Raw genomic sequence first — 20,556 nt, forward strand, 5'->3', positions numbered from 1 at the left:
CCATCTCCATCCGCGATCTCCGTTATGTCTGGTAAGAAATACTGAGATATTAGTAGGAAATTTAAGGATCAGAGGTACTAACCTGTATATTTGTAGGCAAGTCTGCTCCTGTTTTTGCTCTTGACGATATTGACAGCATGGTATCCACCCGAAGCACCATCAAGAAGAAACCCGTCCCCAGCTCCATACCAAGACCAGAAGGCATCCGAGCGAAAGGTTCTAAGAAACGGAAGAGTCAAGAGACCAGTGACTCCATTCCTGTGCATGACATTGATTTCCATGATGCTATGACTAAGACTCAACAGGTATCTTTCCCTTTCGTCACGATTTCCTATATCCTGAGGATAATATATGCTGAGGATAGCGTTCCAGGCTCTTGGTATAGGAACACCTTCCATAGTAATTAACCTGTAGGCCCCTTTTCCTGCTTCTGAATCAATCAGGTAAGGGCCTTCCCACTTTGGAGCTAGCTTTCCATCTGCTAGGTTAGTGGTATTCAGAAACGCCTTTCTTAATACCATATCTCCTACTTGGAATCTTCGGATTCTGATGTTCTTGTTGTAGGACTTGGCTATTCTTTGTTGGTATGCTGCCATCCTGATCCTGGCGAGATCTCTAAGTTCGTCAACAGTGTCAAGGTCTTCAGAGAGGCTTTGGTTGTTGGACTCAGTATCCTGGATGCTGGTTCTTGCTGTGGGGATCACCATCTCCATAGGGATAACAGCTTCGGCCCCAAACACCAAAGAGAAAGGTGTTTGCCCCGTTGCATTTTTTGAAGTGGTTCTATCATCCCAAAGAACAAATGGTAGTTCTTCAGCCCATTTTCCCTTATTGGATCCCAATTTCTTCATCAAATTGTTGATGATGATCTTGTTACTTGACTCTGCTTGACCATTAGCTTGAGGATGTATTGGAGTTGAAGTTACCATCTTGATTCTCCAACTTTCACAAAACTTGGTTGTTCTACTACCGATGAACTGTGATCCATTGTCACAGACAATCTCTGCCGGGATACCAAATCTTGTCAGGATATTGCGTTTGATGAATGAGATCACATCCTTTTCTTTAACTTGGACAAATGCCTCGTCTTCGATCCACTTGGAGAAGTAGTCTGTCATGGCCAACATAAAGACCTTTCAGCGTTGGGCAGCTTTCCCACAATATCCATTCCCATTTCATAAATGGCCACGGGGATACGATAGGATATAATGGTTCAGCTTATTGATGCAAGATGTTGCTGTGTCTTTGGCAAGCATCAAACTTCTTGGAGAAATTCATTGTGTCTTTCTTCATTGTTGGCCAGAAGTATCCTGTCCTCAGTATATTGGATACTAAGGCTCTACCCAGAGTGTGGTTTCCACAATCACCTTCATGTATGTCTTTGAGAACTTCTTGTGCTTCATGATGTTCCAAGCATCTCAAGTATTGACCTGCAAGTGATTTTCTATACAAAACATCATTTAAGATAATATATTGGGTTACCTTCATTCGGAAAGCTCTTGGATTTTCTCCTTCTGGTATCTCGTTATCCTGAAGATACCGCATTATGGGATGGGTCCAGGATACTAGATTATCCTTAGGCTTTAAAGTCTCCAAGACTTCGTGGCTTTCCTTTGTTGCTGGAGTCAAGATATGTATGATGGGTATCTTGATGTCATCGGGTATCTTTAGAGCTGATGCTAAATTTGCCAAAGCATCTGCTTCAGTGTTTTCTTCTCTTGGTACCTGTATTATATCAAATGTTTCGAAATACATAGCTAATTGCTTAACTATTTCTAAATATTTTGCTAAGTTTTCTACATTCACTACATAAGAGCCATTAAAATGGTTAGCTAATAACAAAGAATCAACATAACCTTGAAGATACCTGACCTTCATGTCCTTAGCTAGTTGTAAACCAGCTATTAAGGCTTCATATTCAGCCTCATTATTAGTAGTCTGAAATTCAAAAGATATAGATAGAGGTATAATGTCCCCTGTGGCGATTTTAGCAGGATACCTAGACCCGTTCCTCTTATGTTGGAAGCACCATCAGTATGCAAAGTCCAACTCTCCTTGATCTCCAATTGTTGAACTTTCTTTTCTACTTTCTCAAGTATATCCTGGCTAAAATCAGCCAGAAAGTCTGCAAGTGCCTGAGATTTGATGGTTGTCCTCGGTTCATACAAGGTATCGTATGCGCTAAGTTTCACACCCATTTTGCCATCCTACCTGACATTTCTGGTTTTCTCAAAACAACTTTAATAGGATAGTTAGTTTTTACATGAATAACATGAGTTTCAAAATAATGTCGTAATTTGGTATAGGCCATTATAAGCGCTAAAATTAACTTTTGAAGATAAGAATACCTGGATTCAGCATCTAGTAGACTTTTACTTACATAATATATTGGATGTTGTTGACCTTCGTGATCTTTGATGAGTACAGCACTGATTGCATTCCCCGAAACAGCTAAGTACAAGGATAATGGTTCACCGTCAACTGGCTTCATCAAGAGTGGTGCTGAGGATAAGTATTCCTTCAGGGATACCAATGCCCTTTCTTGCTTCTCTCCCCATTCAAATTTTTGATTCTTCCTCAGGATATCATAGAAGTCTTTACACTTCTCTGAAGATCTTAAGATGAATCTGTTGAGAGCTGCTATTCTACCTGTTAACCTTTGGACATCTTTGACATTTGTTTGTGATTTGATATCCAGGATGGCTTTGATCTGCTCAGGGCTTGCTTCTATTCCTCTTTTGGTGACCATGTATCCAAGAAACTTTCCGGCTTTGACACCAAAATGACACTTGGCGGGGTTCAGCTTCATGCTATACTCGTCCAGGATGTCAAATGTTGTTGCCAAGTCTTTGAGATGATCCTTAGCCTTTCTTGACTTTACCACCATGTCGTCTATGTAGACTTCCATAGTGTCCCCCAGTTGGTCTTTGAACATCATGTTGACTAGCCTCTGGTATGTTTGCACCTGCATATTTTAGTCCAAAAGGCATTGCAGTATAATAGTATATACCTGCGGGAGTCATGAAGGCTGTATCTTCTTGATCTGAAGGTTCCATTTGAATTTGTTGAAATCTTGAGGATGCATCCATGAAGGGTAGCAGTTCACCATTGAGTCAATGTGTGGGAGTGGAAATGGGTCTTCTGGACAGACCTTATTCAGGTCTATGAAATCCACACACTTTCTCCGCTTTCCATCTTTCTTCTGGACAACAACTAGATTGGCCAACCATCGAGGATATTGGACCTCTCTTATCATCTTAGTTTTGAGCAGCTTCTGCACTTCTTCTTATATGATAGTGTTTCTCTCAGGAGCAAACTTCCTTCGCTTTTGATGTACCGTCCTGAAAGATTTATCTATACCAAGTTTATGAGTAATTATAGATTTAGAGATACCTGTCATTTCTTCATGTTTCCAGGCGAAGGTAGAAGCTCTTTTCTTTAGGAAGGATATCAATTCCATCTCAATATCTTCAGGAATACTTGATCCTAATAATACTTTGATCTCATTACCCTGAGGATCCAAAGATACTTCCTTTACATCCTGCTCTTTTGCTTGCAGGACCTTCCCTGGTTGTTTCTGTAATTGCTATGCTTAAGTAGGCTTTGTAGTCCACTTCATTGATGAAGCATAGCATTCCTTGGCATCTTGCTGATCCCTTACAATTTTGATGACTCCCCAAGGACTTGGGAGTTTCACACATTGATGATAAGTTGAGGGTACTGCCTTCATGCTGTAGATCCAGGGCCTGCCTAATATCACATTACAATAAGATAATGAGTCAATAACACAAAAATTTTGTAGAGAGTTAGTTCCCTCAATATATATTGGATGTTTGATTTCTCCCAAAGTGTTCTTGGTCTTGCCACTGAATCCTACGAGAACTGAGGATTTTGGGATAATCTCTGTTTCTGGGATATCCATCTTCTTCAAGGCATCCATTTGGATAATGTTCACAGAACTTCCTCCATCAACGAGTATCCTGCGCACAAAATAGTTAGCTAAACATAAAGTGATTACCAAACCATCATGGTTGGGATCCACAAGATCACATCGATCCTCCTCGTTGAAGGATATGATCCTTTGAGTTGTTAGATTGGAAGTGCGGAGAGGTCTTTCTCCGTTGTCCATTTTTGTTTCTTTGGAACGCTTCTTAGCTGCTGAATATGAGATTCCACAGATGTCGGATCCTCCTGAGATAAAGGATACAACCTTAGCTCCGGGTGGAGGAGAAGGTGCCCTTTCAAGTATCTTGACAGGATCCTGGCTCTTGTTCTTGTTTCTTCCAAACAGTTCCTTCAGGTATCCTTTGCTGAGAAGGTATCCTATTTCTTTCCGAAGTGCTATGCAATCTTCAGTGCGATGGCTAAAGTCTTCATGGAATGCACACCATTTGGACTTGTCTTTGATGGATCTGGGCTTTTCATTTTTATTAGGCCATCTGGCCTTGTCACCTAAATCCTGCATGGCACATATCACACCACTAATATCAATATTAAAACAATATTTAGAGATTTTAGGATACTCTTCATCCTCTTCATCTTCTTCCACGGCATTTATCCTGAAATTATCCTGTCTGGAATATGGCTTTGGCCTGGAGAACTTTTGTGGAGAGTCTGATTTCCTGTTGGTAGACTCATACTTCGAGATAACCAAGTTTCCATGAGCCTTCTTGTCATCCTCTAGTCGAATGTATCTTAACGCCCTGTTTCTGACTTCATCAAGATTCCTGCATGGAGTCATGACAAGATCATCATAGAAAGGAGAATCCTTCCTTAATCCCATTTTGAAGGCTTCAACAGCAGCTGCCATGTCAAGGTTGGGGATTTCCAAAGCTTCCCTGCTAAATCTGGTTATGTAATCCCTTAAGGATTCATTATTACATTGAACAATTCTATATAAGTCACCTGTCATTTTCTCAAAAGATCTATTACAAGAAAATTGATTATTGAACAAGTTAATCAAATGGGAAAATGAGGTAATAGTGTTGGAAGGAATACTCAATAACCATTTGAGGGCTGGCCCTGTCAATTTTGAACCGAATCCCTTGCATAGGCAAGCCTCTTTGATGTCAATGGGGATGGGGTTGATCTCCATCCGTTCTCTATACTGAGCTACATTTTCTTCAGGATATGTCGTTCCATCATACAGCTTCATGCTGGGAGTTTGGAACTTTTTGGGGATTTCTACGTCGCATATAGGCCAAGTAAACCTAGATAACTTGTGGCTACCTGCGGGTACTTCAGCTATGGGACGTATTATCCCCGGGATACTGGAAATCATATCCTTTATTTTCTGCAGTTCCCTGGCTATCTCGGGGGATATTCCCTTATCCTGCACAGATCCACGATTAGTGTATAAATTTGCATTAAAAGAATTGTTATCGAGATCGTGGCTGGGCTTTTGGTATCTTGAGCCTTGGCGACCAGTTCCTCCGTCAAGGTTATCCTCAGGATAAGGTGACGTCTGCATAGGGATATCATCCCCGACATGCACTTTAGAGGACATCATGGGGGATCCTGATGAGAATACGCCAGCTGGCATGGTTGAACGAGGCTGCATGTTGATGGATTCTGGCCTCGTTGGTCTAGGTAATTCCGAGGATACCAGAAGATAAGTTCCTCCGTATCCTGATTGCTGCTGAGACGGAGGTCCTTGTTGATTGTGTCCCCAAGGATCCGTGATTTTGAAGGATGGATGATCCTAGAGAACCAAAATCAAGAATCCGGGGCATGATTGGAGTATCCTCCTGCCCTAGCCTCTTTTTGATCCCTTCAATCTCCTTAAATAGTCTTGAGTTGGTCTTTTCTTGCTGCTCCATGTGTGTTTTGACCTTTTTCATCAAAGCAAAAATGTCATTGTTAGAAATAACCGGATCTATCCGTGTAGAGGATCCCGCGAATGGTGGAAGTTCTCCTCGCGGCTGAGTGTTCTTCTTCGGCACTGGAGGAGGTCCTGGGTTGACATTTGAAGCAGCGGTGACCACCGGAACAAAGACTGAACTGAATTTTGGTCGTGAGGCCATTGTAAAGAGAATGAAAGTGGTTGAAAATGAAATAAACGGATTTCAAGAATTGAAGCAGTGATAGCCCCACGGTGGGCGCCAAATTGTTTTGGTCAAAAATTAACAAACGTGATTTTACAACCAAATTAGAAAAATGGGACTAGGTGCTTGTAAAAAAGGCTTGAAGACAGAGATTTGTTGCGAGGAAAAAACTCATTATCCTAAGGATAATAAGAAAAAAACCCCGGGCGGTGAAAACTGTCACCACCGGTTTATTAATAACAAAAAATGGTTCAAATGTGGAGCTAAAACTCGATCGTGATTACAGAGAATGTGAGAATTAGTAAGTCTCGTGTGTCTAGTGTGTGTTTTGATCGAAGTTTGTAGTTCTATTTATAATGAAACGTGTAACACCCGTTAATCTCAGTTCAAAGATTAGAAGCTTGTAAAGTATGTATAATTCTCGGGATTTAACCGACGTTTCCCGGAATCCTTTATGTCATCCCGGTACGTTTAATCGTTTAACTTTTCTTCCAAGATGCCATATGCTTTATACTAGAGGGGATAGAATGAAGCTTTTTTATTTTATAACATAACAAAAACCCTAACCCCTTTTTCCTTGTGGTCCGATCGGTGCAAATAGGCACCCCCAACTTTTGTTCTTCGAGTTTTGAGTAATTCCAAGGCATCTAGAAGTGGTTCAATGTATGTACTACAATCCCCAACACTCCCTTTTTCCAATCCTAGTCGTTTCGAAACTCAATTTTGCCTATTCGTTTCGTATGACAGTTTTCGGCTAGGGTTCAATTGACCCGTTTCCCGTGGATAAAAATTGGGGCTTCTGGTGTAGAATGACTCCCAGGTATAACATTTTTACATCATATTAAAATTTCGGGCTCATTGAAGGTGTTTAAGTCGGTCAATTGATTTGAGTTCGAAAACTAGGGTTTATCAAGTATAGAATCGTCAATTGTTGAGCTTGATGCGTTAACCGATTGAATTACCAACCGAATCAGTTTTCATAGCCCTAGGGGGATTTAAGGGCTGTGGGAAAATTATTTTTTTTTGTACTCGGGGCTGATTTGGTTGGGGATTAGTCGATCGAGTCGGTTGTGCGCGAATTGTCGTTTAAACGTTAATTTGAAGGTTGTGTAAAGGAACCGCCAACCATATCGAATCATGTGACATAATTATGATACATGAGCAGGTTAAGATGGGAATTTGGTCCATTTGGGGCTGATTTGCTTGGTAATTGGTTTAAGGATTTACTACGCGCGTATTTGACTCGATTTGCATACCAACGGGTGAATTATGCATCATGGTTAGCCCCGACCATGATCGTAGGGTGGGTTTGGTTATATGAAAGGTTTTAGGGGCTGAGGTAAAGTAAATGAGTATGGGCTAGGCCTCGGGTCAAAACTATTAGGTTTGGAAAGTCCGTTAGGCGAGTGTGTTATTACGGGCTAGCTTAGTAACGCATTGTGTACAAATTATAGGCTTTTACTTGTGAGTATGCACTTAGAGATTCCCTAACTCATTGCTGGTGTTTGGGTGATTTCAGGTGAGTTCATGATGCCCTTTTTAATTCTTTTTAAGTTTTTGGGGTAGCATGCACACCTAAGCGAATAGCTTGATGAAACGTTTAAATATTTTTGTATAGGCTTGCTAGTATATAGTTGGCCTTGGGATGTTATGGTATGTATGTATATATATTATTGTATGGCCAATATTTGGCTTTGTTGTAGTCGTATCGACTACGGATGTTACGTATGCCTACTTTGTGTTTGCATACGTTGATGAGATGTTACGTGTTTGGGTTGTACGTTTGCTCGACCCTTATGTTATTACTTGGATGTTATATATATATATATATAGGTAATTATATATATATATAGGAATGTACTTATAAGGATGTTTATATATATGTATGTATATATATATATAAGAATGATTATTTACCAATGATGATGGCTTAACTGGTGTACTCCTTTTATATTTTAAAACCTTTGGAATGCCTATTATGATTTTTATTATTGATGTTATTTATTAAAAACTTGAACTCACTCAGCTCAAGCTGACTTTGTGTGCATGTTAGTGTGAGTTTCAGGTTAGGAGGAGGATCCCTTATCGCTTGGACGTGCACGAAGCTACATGGACGGTGAAGGGCATACGTGGAAGCAAGATTTTTTATTGAACATTTTATTTTGAAAAGGTTTATAAAATACATTTAAATTGGTTTTGGGCATAATTTCCCGGGGTTTTTGGAACTTATTTTATCATTGATGTTTTCTGCTGAATTATACTATTGATTTTTTTATTTTGATGAAATGAATTATTCTCAAGTTTAAATATTTTTACAAGTATTTTGTATAAATACCAACTGTAGGGTTCCCGGGATTTTGGGTCCTTACAAGTTAGTATCAGAGCCATGGTTCGAAGGATCCGAGCATCCTCGAATGCTTGGACTCGAACTGTAAGAGAAGAGACTAGTATGCCCACCGCGAGTAGCTGCACGCCAAGAGGTAACTTTAAATTATTTAGTCATTTATTTGAATTTAAAAGTTTCCAGTATGTGATTAACTGTTTAAATGTTAGACAGAAGGCTAACGTGGTTAGGGGCAGGGGTGATTAAGACGGGCGGGTAAAGTAAACTACAAATTACACTTGATCAACGTCATTAGCTGTTTACCCTTACCTTACATGTTCTAAATGCCACTTGTACTTGACCGTGTTAAAATTCTGTCTTTGTAGGGATAAGTCATGGTTAATACTCGTGCAGCTAAGAGAGGTGGTTCTAGTGTTTGTGGTCGTGGTCGTGGTCGTAGGCCACGTGCCGAAGCCGAGAGTGAAATCCCTACTTCCCAGCAGGAAGAAAACCCGATTCATGAGGAGGGGGATAACCCCGCTTTAGATCCTGCTATGCGCGCGGCAATCACGAATGAGGTTTACCAGGTGCTCCATAGCGCCATTCCTGAGATCGTTGCTGAGGCCGTTAGGGCGATGAAGGAGTCATTGGTTGGTAAGAGTTCGGATAAGGGAAGGAAGAGTAAGGAGGTGCAAGTCGAAGAGGAAGAGGAGGTGTATGTGCCGAGTGGGAATGAAGACGAAGTGCGGACTGTTAGTGTATCTACTCGGGGTTGCTCATATGGTGACTTTAAGAAGTGTGACCCTCCTTCTTTTGATGGTACTAAGGATGCGTTGGCAGCACATCAGTGGGTGTGGGAGATGGAGGTCGTTCTGGGAGTTAGTAAGTGCAAGGGTGATGACATGGTGACATATGCTACTGTCTCGTTTCGTTCCAAGGCATTGTGTTGGTTGGATAATCTGGCGCAGGCTATGGGTGATCGTTCGATTAGGAGGATGACATGGGATGAGTTGAAGAGGTTGGTTCTTGATCAGTTTTGTCCTCCGCATGAATTGGATAAGATTGAACAAGAATTCTTGACCTTGGAGGCGGGTAGTATGATGCATCGGGAGTATACCACCAAGTTTAACCAGATGGCCCGTTTATGTCCCGATTTGGTTACTCCCGAAGCCAAGAGGATTAAAAAGTATGTGAAGGGGCTTCCGGCAGATATTCGTAGGGGTGTGGTGACCACCGACATGAACTCATTTCACTCGGTAGTTACCCTAGCAGGTACATTATATGGTCAGAGGGAGAAGTTACCGCCGACCGAGGCTAGGAAGACATGGAACACAAATTCGTTCAGTTAAGCGGCTCGGGGGGAGCCATTTCAATTCGTCTGAGAAAAAGGTAAAGACTGAGACTTCTGAGTTTAAGAGGGATGCGGCATTCGGTAATTGAAAGAAGTGCAGGAAACCACACAAGGGGGAATGTAATAGTGGGTCTGGCTCCTGTTTTCGTTGTGATAAGGTTGGACACCCCCATTTCGAGTGTACAATGTTGACTTGTTTCCGCTGTAAGGGTTCCAGTCACTTGGCATCAAACTTTCCTACCAGTAAGGCGGCGGGGGGGGGGGGGGGTCCGGTCATGGGACTTCCTCGATGGGGAAGATGGAAGAGAAGCCGAAGGCAGGGCGAGGGCCTTCAACATCTCCAAGAGGGAGGCGAAGGAGGATCCGGATGTTGTTTTAGGTACTTTCCTTATTTAGCTTTTATTCCACCATTATAATTTCTTATTCCTTTGGAATCGTATATGATGATCGTGTAGCTAAGCAGTAGTATAATATTATCCCAGGTACCTTTTTACTTGATGAATTGCAGGCGTCAGTCTTATTTGATTCGGGCGCCAGTAGAAGTTTTGTGTTTACCGCCTTCTGTTCCTCGTTGAATAAATCACCCGAGCGCGTAGTCGATGTGTTTGAGGTTCAGGTCGACGTAGGAAAATCCGTTTCCGTGTCTAGGGCCATTCAGGGTTGTTCCATCGAGTTGTTTCGGTATAAATTTCCGGTGCGGTTGTATTTGATGCCGCTTGGTTGTTTCGATGTGGTGCTCGGGATGGATTGGCTCGCTAGTGTTGATGCTCAGATCATTTGTGGTCAGAAATTACGGTCTTCGGTGACCGGAATGGTGCAACACCACATATCATATCCATGCTTAAGGCGGGAAGATTGATGCAGCGGAGTTGCGGGGTGTATCTAGCTTATGCTATATATATGAAAACCGAGGTGGCTACCGTCGGTGATGTTCCTATCGTTCGGGATTTCCCAGATGTATTTCCAGATGATTTGTCAAATGTGCCGCCGGACCGCGAGGTCGAGTTCCAGATAGACCTTGTGTCGGGCGCAAAACCCATTGCTCGAGCCCTTTACCGTCTAGCACCGAATGAGATGAAAGAACTTATGGCTCAGTTGGAAGACTTTCTTGACAAGGGCATCATTCGACCGAGCATCTCACCTTAGGGTGCCCCGATCCTGTTCGTTAAGAAGAAGGACGGAAGCATGCGGATGTGCATTGACTACCGTGAATTGAATAAGCTCACTGTTAAAAACCGGTACCCTCTTCCAAGGATCGACAATTTATTTGATCAGCTCCAAAGAGCTAGTTGGTTCTCGAAGATCAACCTTAGGTCCGGGTATCATAAGTTGAAGATTCGGGAGGAAGATATTCCTAAGACTACCTTCCGCACTCGTTATGGGCATTATGAATTCCTTGTGATGTCTTTCGGTTTGACCAACGCACCGGCTGCGTTCATGGGTCTTATGAACCGGGTGTGTAGGCCGAAGCTCGATCGTTCGGTTATTTTGTTCATCGACAACATTCTTGTGTATTCCAAAAGTGAATCCGATCACGCCGGTCATCTCATGGAAGTTTTGGAAGCTCTGCGAAAGAACATGTTGTATGCGAAATTTTCGAAGTGTTCCTTTTGGTTACGTGAGGTTCAATTCTTGGGTCATGTTATTAACCCGAGTGGTATTTTGGTTGACCCTGCAAAGGTGGAAGCCGTAAACGAATGGGAATCTCCTAAGTCTCCATCCGAAATTCGTAGTTTTCTGGGCTTGACAAGGTATTACCGCCGCTTCATTCCCGACTTTTCGAAGATTGCTTCATCATTAACCAAGTTGACTAAGAAGAGTGTTAGGTTCGTTTGGGGTACTAAGCAGGAGGAGGCTTTTCTCGAGTTGAAGAACAGGCTGACACATACACCGATGATCTAGTGGTTTATTCTGATGCCTCTTATCAGGGGCTTGGGTGTGTTTTGATGCAGTGAGGTCGAATCATCGCTTATGCCTCACGGCAGTTGAAGCCTCATGAGGCGAATTATCCTACTCACGATTTTGAGCTAGTGACGGTTGTGTTTGCGCTTAAGTTGTGGAGGCATTATTTGTAAGGCGTTCCTTGCGTTATCTATACTGATCATAAGAGCTTAAAGTATTTCTTCGAACAAAAGGAACTGAATATGTGGCAGCGTCGATGGTTGGAGTTGATTAAGGATTATGATATGGAGATTATGTACCATCCCGATAAGGCTAACGTGGTAGCCGACGCGTTGAGCCGGAAGGAGAGACCGAAACCCATTCATGTAAAATCTTATCAGCTTATTCTTAAACCCGATATTTTGAAACAGATAGCCAACGTTCAGAACGAAGCTTTGTAGGTGGAATGGATTATGTCAGAGCGTATTTGGGGTCAAGAAAAATTGTTGGAAGACGTCGGTAATGGGGTGAAGTATAAAGGTGGGCGTCTATGGGTACCGAGCTATGGGGGATTCAGAGGTAAAATTTTGGATGAGGCACACAAGTCGCGCTATTCCATTCACCCGGGCGCGACCAAGATGTACCAAGACCTGAAGAAGAATTATTGGTGGCCTGAGATGAAGTTTGAGGTGGCTCAGTACGTGAGTAAGTGTTTGACGTGTCTGCAAGTTAAGGCGGAGCACCAGAAGCCGTTCGGGAAACTTCAACCATTGGAAATACCTGAGTGGAAATTGGAGCATCTTACGATGGATTTTGTGACTAAACTGCCTCGTACTCCTAGGGGTAATTATGACACCATTTGGGTAATCGTTGATAGACTGACCAAGAGCGCTCATTTCTTGCCGATTCGTGAAACTTTTAATTCTGAACAGTTTGCTGATGTATTTATTCGAGAGATCGTTTCTAGGCACAGGGTGCCGGTATCTATTGTTTCAGATAGAGATACGCGTTTTACCTCCAGGTTTTGGAAGAAGTTTCATGAGGAGATGGGTACCAAACTCCTTATCAGTGCTGCTTATCACCCGCAGACCGATGTTCAGTCCGAGAGGACCATACAGACTCTTAAGGATATGTTGCAGGCTTGTGTTATCGATTTTGGTGGTAGTTGGGATCGTCACTTACCGTTAGTCAAGTTCTCGTACAATAACAGTTATCACGCCACGATTGGGGATGCCACCGTTTGAGATGTTGTATGGTAGGAAGTGTAGGACTCTAGTTTGTTGGGTTCCATTGGTCAGAAACAGTTGGGTAGTTTGGAGGTGGTTGAGGCTATGACTGAGAAGCTGATAAGATTAAGGCATTTATGAAGGCCACTCGAGATTGTCAAAAGTCTTATGCGGATAAAAGGTGAAGGCCTATTGTGTTTGAGGCTGGGGATCGGGTTATGTTGAAAGTTTCTCTTTGGAAGGGTATTATTCGTTTTCGTAAGAGGGGTAAGCTTAGTTCGAGATTCATCGGTCCGTTCCGTATATTGTCCCGTGTTGATGAGGTAGCGTATAGACTGGAGTTACCCGATGAGCTTGCGGGGATTCATCCTACTTTCCACGTGTCCCACTTGAGGAAATGTTTAGCTGATGAGGAGGCCCATGTGCCTCTTGATGATATTGAGCTTGATAGTAAGCTGAACTACATTGAAGAACCGGTTGCTATAATTGATCGTCAGGAAAGGCGTTTGAGGAGCAAGGTGGTTAGACAGGTGAAGGTGCAGTGCAGGCACCGTAGGGGCTCCGAGGCTACTTGGGAGTCCGAAGACGAGATGATGAAACTCTATCTGCGGTTGTTCCTGTCGCATCGGGATTCGGGGACGAATCCCATTGTAAGGGGGTGGACTTGTAACACCCGTTAATCTCGGTTCAAAGATTGGAAGCTTGTGAAGTATGTATAATTCTCGGGATTTAACCGTCGTTCCTCGGAAGCCTTTACGTCATCCCGGTATATTTAATCATTTAACTTTTCTTCCAAGATGCCATATGCTTTATACTAGAGGGGCTAGAATGAAACTTATTATTTTATAACATAAAAAAAAAACCCTAACCCTTTTTTCCTTGTGGTCCGATCGGCGCAAATAGGCAGCCCCCCCCCCCTTTTGTTCTTCGACTTTTGAGCAATTCCAAGGCATCTAGAACTGGTTCAAGGTATGTACTACAATCCCCAACACTCCCTTTGTCCAATCCTAGTCGTTTCGATACTCAATTTTGCCTATTCGTTTCGTATGACAGTTTTTGGCTAGGGTTCAATTGACCCGCTTCCTGTGGATAAAAATTGGGGCTTCTGGTGTCGAACGACTCCCAGGTATGACATTTACATCATATTAAAATTTCAGGGTCATTGAAGGTGTTTAGGTCGATCAATTGATTTGAGTTCGAAAACTAGGGTTTATCGAGTGTAGAATCGTCAATTGTTGAGTTTGATGCGTTAACCGATTGAATTACCAACCGAATCAGTTTTCATAGCCCTAGGGGGATTTAAGGGCTGTGGGAAAATTATTTTTTTTGTACTCGGGGGCTGATTTGGTTGGGGATTAGTCGATCGAGTCGATTGTGCGCGAATTGTAGTTTAAACGTTAATTTGAGGGTTGTGTAAAGTAACTGCCAACCATATCGACTCGTGTGACATTATTATGATACATGAGCAGGTTAAGATGGGAATTTGGTCCATTTGGGGCTGATTTGCTTGGTAATTGGTTTAAGGATTTACTGCGCGCGTATTCGACTCGATTTGCATACTAATGGGTGAATTGTGCATCATGGTTAGCCCCGACCATGATCGTAGGGTGGGTTTGGTTAATTGAAAAGTTTTAGGGGCTGAGGTAAAGTAAATGAGTATGGGCTAGGCCTCGGGTCAAAACTATTGGGTTTGGACGGTCCGTTAGGCGAGTGTGTTTTTAGGCCTCGGGTCCAAACTATTGGGTTTGGACGGTCCGGATGGTGACGTTGGCAAGTGTTGCAATATGGGTGTGGGACGGTTTATGGTTTATTGGTTGGAGGGGCTTGTTGGGCTTGTGGTTGGGCTATGACATAGTTTTGGGAATTGGGCTTTCGTTTGTTATTGGGTAATGAGAGGAGTTGTGGTTGTTTTTGGAGGATTCGGGCTTTGAGGATTTGGTCTTGGACTCTTTAGTAGGTTTGGATGCGGGCTTATCATTGGGCTTCTTGGAGCCTTTCCGCGTCAAGGTCCCAGCCTTCACGTGGTTTTCGGTGAGGGTACCGTCTAGAGCAATGGCATCACGAAGTTCCTTCGGGTCACGACTAAGGACGGAATCTTGGATTTGCATCGGCAAACCCGAGATGTACTTATCAATGGCACGCTCCAAAGGAATAACCATATGTGGGATAAGGACGCTCAATTCGTGGAATCGGTTGTTGTAAGCGGTATTATCACCTCCCTCTTGCTTCAAATCCCAGAATTCTTCTTCCAACTTCCGGAGTTCATATTTCGGGCAGAATTGGTCTAACATCAGCTTCTTGAGGTCATCCCATGGCAACCTCACCCCCAAGGTCTTTCTTTTTGCTAGTCCACCAAGTAAGGGCACTAGATTTGAAAACAATTGATGCATACGTGGTCTTCTTGTCATCCGGACATGCAGAGTGGAGGAACACGCTTTCCATGTGCTCAAACCATTAAAGAAGGGTTGTAGCATCCTCAGTCCCAAAGTAATCGGTTGGGTTAGTGTTGGTGAATTGCTTGATAGTGAACACATTAGGGTTCGCGGGAACAGTTGTGGCATTCACGGCTTGGAGTTGAGAGATGACCATAGGGAGGGCTTCCACAATTCCCTTCGTAATGCGAGATGACATGTGACGGCCAGAGTTGCGGCGGGTACGGTTGATGAGACGGCAAGACATACTGCAAGGATCAAATGTGTAAAATTTATGCGACTTAGGTAAATGTTGTAAATGTATGAATTTGTACAAGTTGTTACTTGTGAATTCTATTTAATAATTTGAGGTTGAGCTTGTGGTTGAGGTTGAGAATGGAGTCATTTATGAGACGTGATTTTATAAGTGTTGACGTAATCAGGGATAATAAATAAAATAAATACATAAGTAAATAAATAAATAGTTATAACACAACCTAAAATTGAAACATGGGGTTTCATTTGTTGGTTAGGACTTCATGAACCACCATGGTTCCTTCCAACGAAATGAAAATATCGAAAACCAAATAAAATTTATTAAAATTGAGTTGTGAAGGGTGTTGAGATAGATGGTTGAAGTACTTCGGGAACCACCCCGTATTTGTGTACCTCACGCAACTATTCAACTAAAACACAATACGGAAAAACCGAGTTTAGCCACGTATCACCGTGAATTCGGTTATAAATTAAGGATGTGATCGTCACACGACCACGATTGATACAATGAGGGTAGTAGATTCGTGAACGTTTGGTGTGATACAATTTGGCCTAACAAGTTTCAAACTCACACCTCACCCTCTAAGAAGGCAACCAGGTCTCACGGTTAATAGAGATGTATACGCATTGCACTTCCTTAGGCTCGCAAGCCTTGGTGTCAAGGGATCGGTGTACAGGTGTGTCCCCCTTACAGTTACTACGTATCCGTCATACGAATCATCCTCAAGGAGAGGGGAGTTAAAAGGTAGGAATTCTTAAGGAATTTCCTGATTTAAAAATCGTCCTAAAATAAAAGATGATTTTGAGGCATAGCCTCGGAATATGTGTGTACTTTCGTGTACAATTGTATATGACAACAATTTAAATAAATTAAGCTATGTACAAAAAAAATTAAAACAAATAGGGTGCACGTATAGGAACATGTATAGGGACCCTAAGCATGCTACTAGGTCGTTACGTCTAACCACCTATCTTATAGCCTTCGGATCTGATACCAATCTGTCACATCCCAACCTACGGCGGAATATGCCGGGGCGCGACATAATTGTATCATAGCTCAAAAGAAGCTAAAATAAATCCACGTGTCAATATCTAAATTATTAAATTCATATTATTCAAGTACACAAAGGCACAAACATTGTCTCATAAACATAACAATTAAATAAAAAGAAATAAATAGTCTTTAATTATTCATCATGAATCCTAAGGTCCAACTACTCTTTATGAAATACATTTAAATTGGTTTTGGGCATAATTTCCCGGGGTTTTGAGAACTTATTTTATCATTGATGTTTTCCGCTGAATTATACTCTGAATTGGTTATTTTGATGAAATGAATTATTTTCAAGTTTAAATATTTTTACAAGTATTTTGTATGAATACCAACTGTAGGGTTCACGGGATTTCGGGTCCTTACAAAACGAGTCTAACAACTATTGCCAACGATTTAGGAAATGTGAGACCAGATCCAATTAGCCATTAATCTCTTCAATTAATCACGTTTTCCTTATCGGCCACGTTCTAATAACAGCAAGTCCGAATCTTCAGCTAATCTCGATAAGTCCTTTGACCTGGTAAACAAGGAAAGTAGCGGACAACGTGTTAGTTATATAACATAATTTAGATACCTGTCACTCTGGACCGTGTCCTGAGGTTGTCCTAAACATAGTGCTTGCTGAGGATACCACAAATCCGAGCCCTAACAGGTACATGGCAGATATGTTGTCGCAATAGATAACCTATGCTTGTTTGATAGGAACGTGTAGCTCGAGAAGTAGATTTCATAACCATGTTAATTCAGCTGTTGTATTGACTACACCTCTGTATTTAGCTTCAGCGCTTGATCTTGAGATTCTTGTTGTTTAGATGACCGAGAAACTAAGTTGTCCCCAATAAAAACACAATAACTTGACGTTGATCGTCTAGAATCTAGGACCCCCCCCCCAATCCACATCAAAGTAAGCAACGAGGTTTGTGGATCTAGATGGAGAAAAGTGGAGTCCATAATCCAAGGTTCCCTTAGCGTATCGCAAGAGACATTTAAGGAAATTCATATGATGTTCACGAGGTGCATGCATGAATAAGCATACCTGTTGCACATCGTAAGCAATGTCCAGTCCGGTGAAGGCTTAGTACTTTAGTGCTCCCGCGAGGCTACGATTTAAGGTACCATACGGAAGTAGGTTTCTCGTATTTACGCCAAATTTAGAGTTAGTATCAGTGAGGTTTTGGGATGGATTGCAATCAAGCATGTTTGGCCAATCTAAAATATCAGATGCATAAGATCGTCGAGTAAGGAATAATCCTCCATTTTGATGTTGCACCTCAAAACCTAGAAACTAATGTAACCGTCCTAATTCAATCATGGCAAATTCGTGTCACATGGATTTGATGAAATGTTAAAGCAGATTGTTGTGGGAGCCATAAATGGGTAGATATGAATGCTACTGTTGTGATGGCACATGATCTTCCCAGTCGGGTATTCCTTCACAGAAAAACCAAAATGACCAAAATCAACAGATTCCCAATTATATATCGATATTAAATTTTCATACCAAAATTAGATTTTTAATAATTGAGGGGGAGTGAAGTGTGTCAATTAGTTAGTGAGGTGTCAAGGAGTGGGGAAGGGTGGTATGACCCGACCAGACAGCTGGTACTTGATTGCCATTTCCATCTAAAATAGATTTAATAGAATTAACGCTCAGTGTGGAAATCAAACCTTGGTTGTACGTGAGATGGTCCGAAGCGCCAGTGTCCATGAGCCATTATTGTTGACAGGGTCTATGGTCATGCTTAAAAGGCAACTCCGAGTTCACTTGGTTTCAAGTGGGTTGACTTCGGTAACATGCGCTTGGGTCGAGGAAGATTGTTGTGGCCGAGCCTATGGTGGTAAAGTAGGTGGCATAGCCCATCGGCTGGCCGAACATCCTTGGGTGTGGTACGGACATGGAGGAGGAGCCCAGTAGGTGGCCAAAGGCGGTGGAGTGGGTGAATAGTTGACGACCATCGTTAAGTCATACAAAAGCATTTATAAAATTTTACTAATGTTCCCTTAACTAGCAAGGGTAAGAAGAATGTCGAACCCATAGAGAATCAATTGAAAACTACTAATCAAGTTTATTGTTTATAAAGTAATTATATTATGGCAGGCATACAATGTCAAGCGGTTTTAATAGACTTTTGATTGTTAAACAATAATGAGAAAACAGTAACCACCCTGGGCTTCAAATTCAGTAATTAAATAATAACCTAGCTTTGTTCATTGGGACACCCTTAGCAGGGACTCTTTGCGTGAATTGAGTTTAAGTGATGATTAACAAAGCTGAACTTAACGGGTTCCATTACCAAAACCACCAACCTAATCAAGACCTGTCAAGAAAATACATGATCATGAAGTACTAATCATGAGCGTTGTGATATTAAAAATGCAAGACATATAACAACCAGACTATTTAACTTTCAATTTCACAAGATAAGTTTAACTCAACCAAAGATTACATAAAACTTACTCTCAGTCAATGAATAAAACTGAAATAAGAAGTTTCTCACATGAATCTTACACGCGAGGGAGATTACAAAGGGAATTAACAGCTCATTATTATCGTAAAATCTTCAATGGTTGAAAAATCAATAAATGCATGAAGAAATAAGCACAGGAAATGATTGGAACCTTCAAAATATGTTCTCTGATGATGAAAAACGGATGGGGGGGGGGGGGGTCTCTTCCTCATAACCATAAAGTTGTATTTATATATGGAGGCAAAACCTAAGATTCGCGTCTTTTTACGAACTAGGCTGCAAGTTGTCGCCTGTCTGGTGTCACACCCCAACCTACAGCGGAATATGCCGGGGCGCGACATAATTGTATCATAGCTCAAAAGACACTAAAATAAATCTATGTGTCAATATCTAAATTATTAAATTCATATTATTCAAGTACACAAAGGCACAAACATTGTCTCATAAACATAACAATTAAATAAAAAGAAATAAATAGTCTTTAATTATTCATCATGCATCCTAAGGTCCAACTACTCTTTAATCCCTTGATTCTTCATCCAATGTAGCTACCTACGCCATGCGGGAAAATACATAGTTTGTCAACATAAAGTTGAGCAAGTAATCACGGTTTTTGAATACATATAATATAAAAATGACAATTCCTTGTGATAATATGAAATACTACAACTAGCATAACAACAAGATAACAATAATATAAAAGTTGTCTTTTCTCTCGAATCCCATGGATAACGAGCTACTCCGACGGCATGATCATACTAATGAGGATGAGGATGAGATACCAACCACCAATACATAAAATAAACACAGAGTCACATTTACACGTATAACAAATTAAGAAAATATCATACAATGCAAATAGTGGAATTGTAGTGAAAACGATTTAACGCATAACGCCCCCAAAATATAAAACGGTAAAAAGGGGGATGTGAATTACTTACCTTTTAGTGAGTGGATTAGTGAGGATGAGATAATAATAAAATAAAATGAGGATGAACACGTTCAAGCCTTCAAGATACGTCAACAAGGATGCCTTAATTGTTTAACGATAGTGTTAATAAATGCGGAGGAGAATCAATAACGATTTGATTTTTGATGGGATATTATTAGTTTGAATATCATTAATTTGATTAATCGGTTTGAAAGACTTGGCATCTTTTAGGGTTTTAAAACATTATATTTATTATGGTTAGTATTTATTACTATTATTATTATAACTATTAATGTTAATATTATTATTTAGTAACTAATATAAGTAAATATATTTTATCCATATCTTCAAATAAATGAATTTTAATACTATCATAATCGATATTAAGCATTGGTAACATTATATATTAATTTAAAAACGAATTCATATATATAACTAGATTGGTTTTGTACTATAAATAAATAATTAAGTAGATATGAATAAATAAATAATTAAAATAATATTTGTTTAATAGTATTGTATGTTTATGAGTATATGAATAAATAAATGAATAAAAAAATATGAATATAATAATATTTGTTTCACATGTAT

This window comes from Bidens hawaiensis, unplaced genomic scaffold (assembly GCF_021521415.1).
Source record: "Bidens hawaiensis isolate Kalapana, Puna unplaced genomic scaffold, B.hawaiensis_p1.1 tig00044152_1, whole genome shotgun sequence".
Taxonomy (NCBI): domain Eukaryota; kingdom Viridiplantae; phylum Streptophyta; class Magnoliopsida; order Asterales; family Asteraceae; genus Bidens; species Bidens hawaiensis.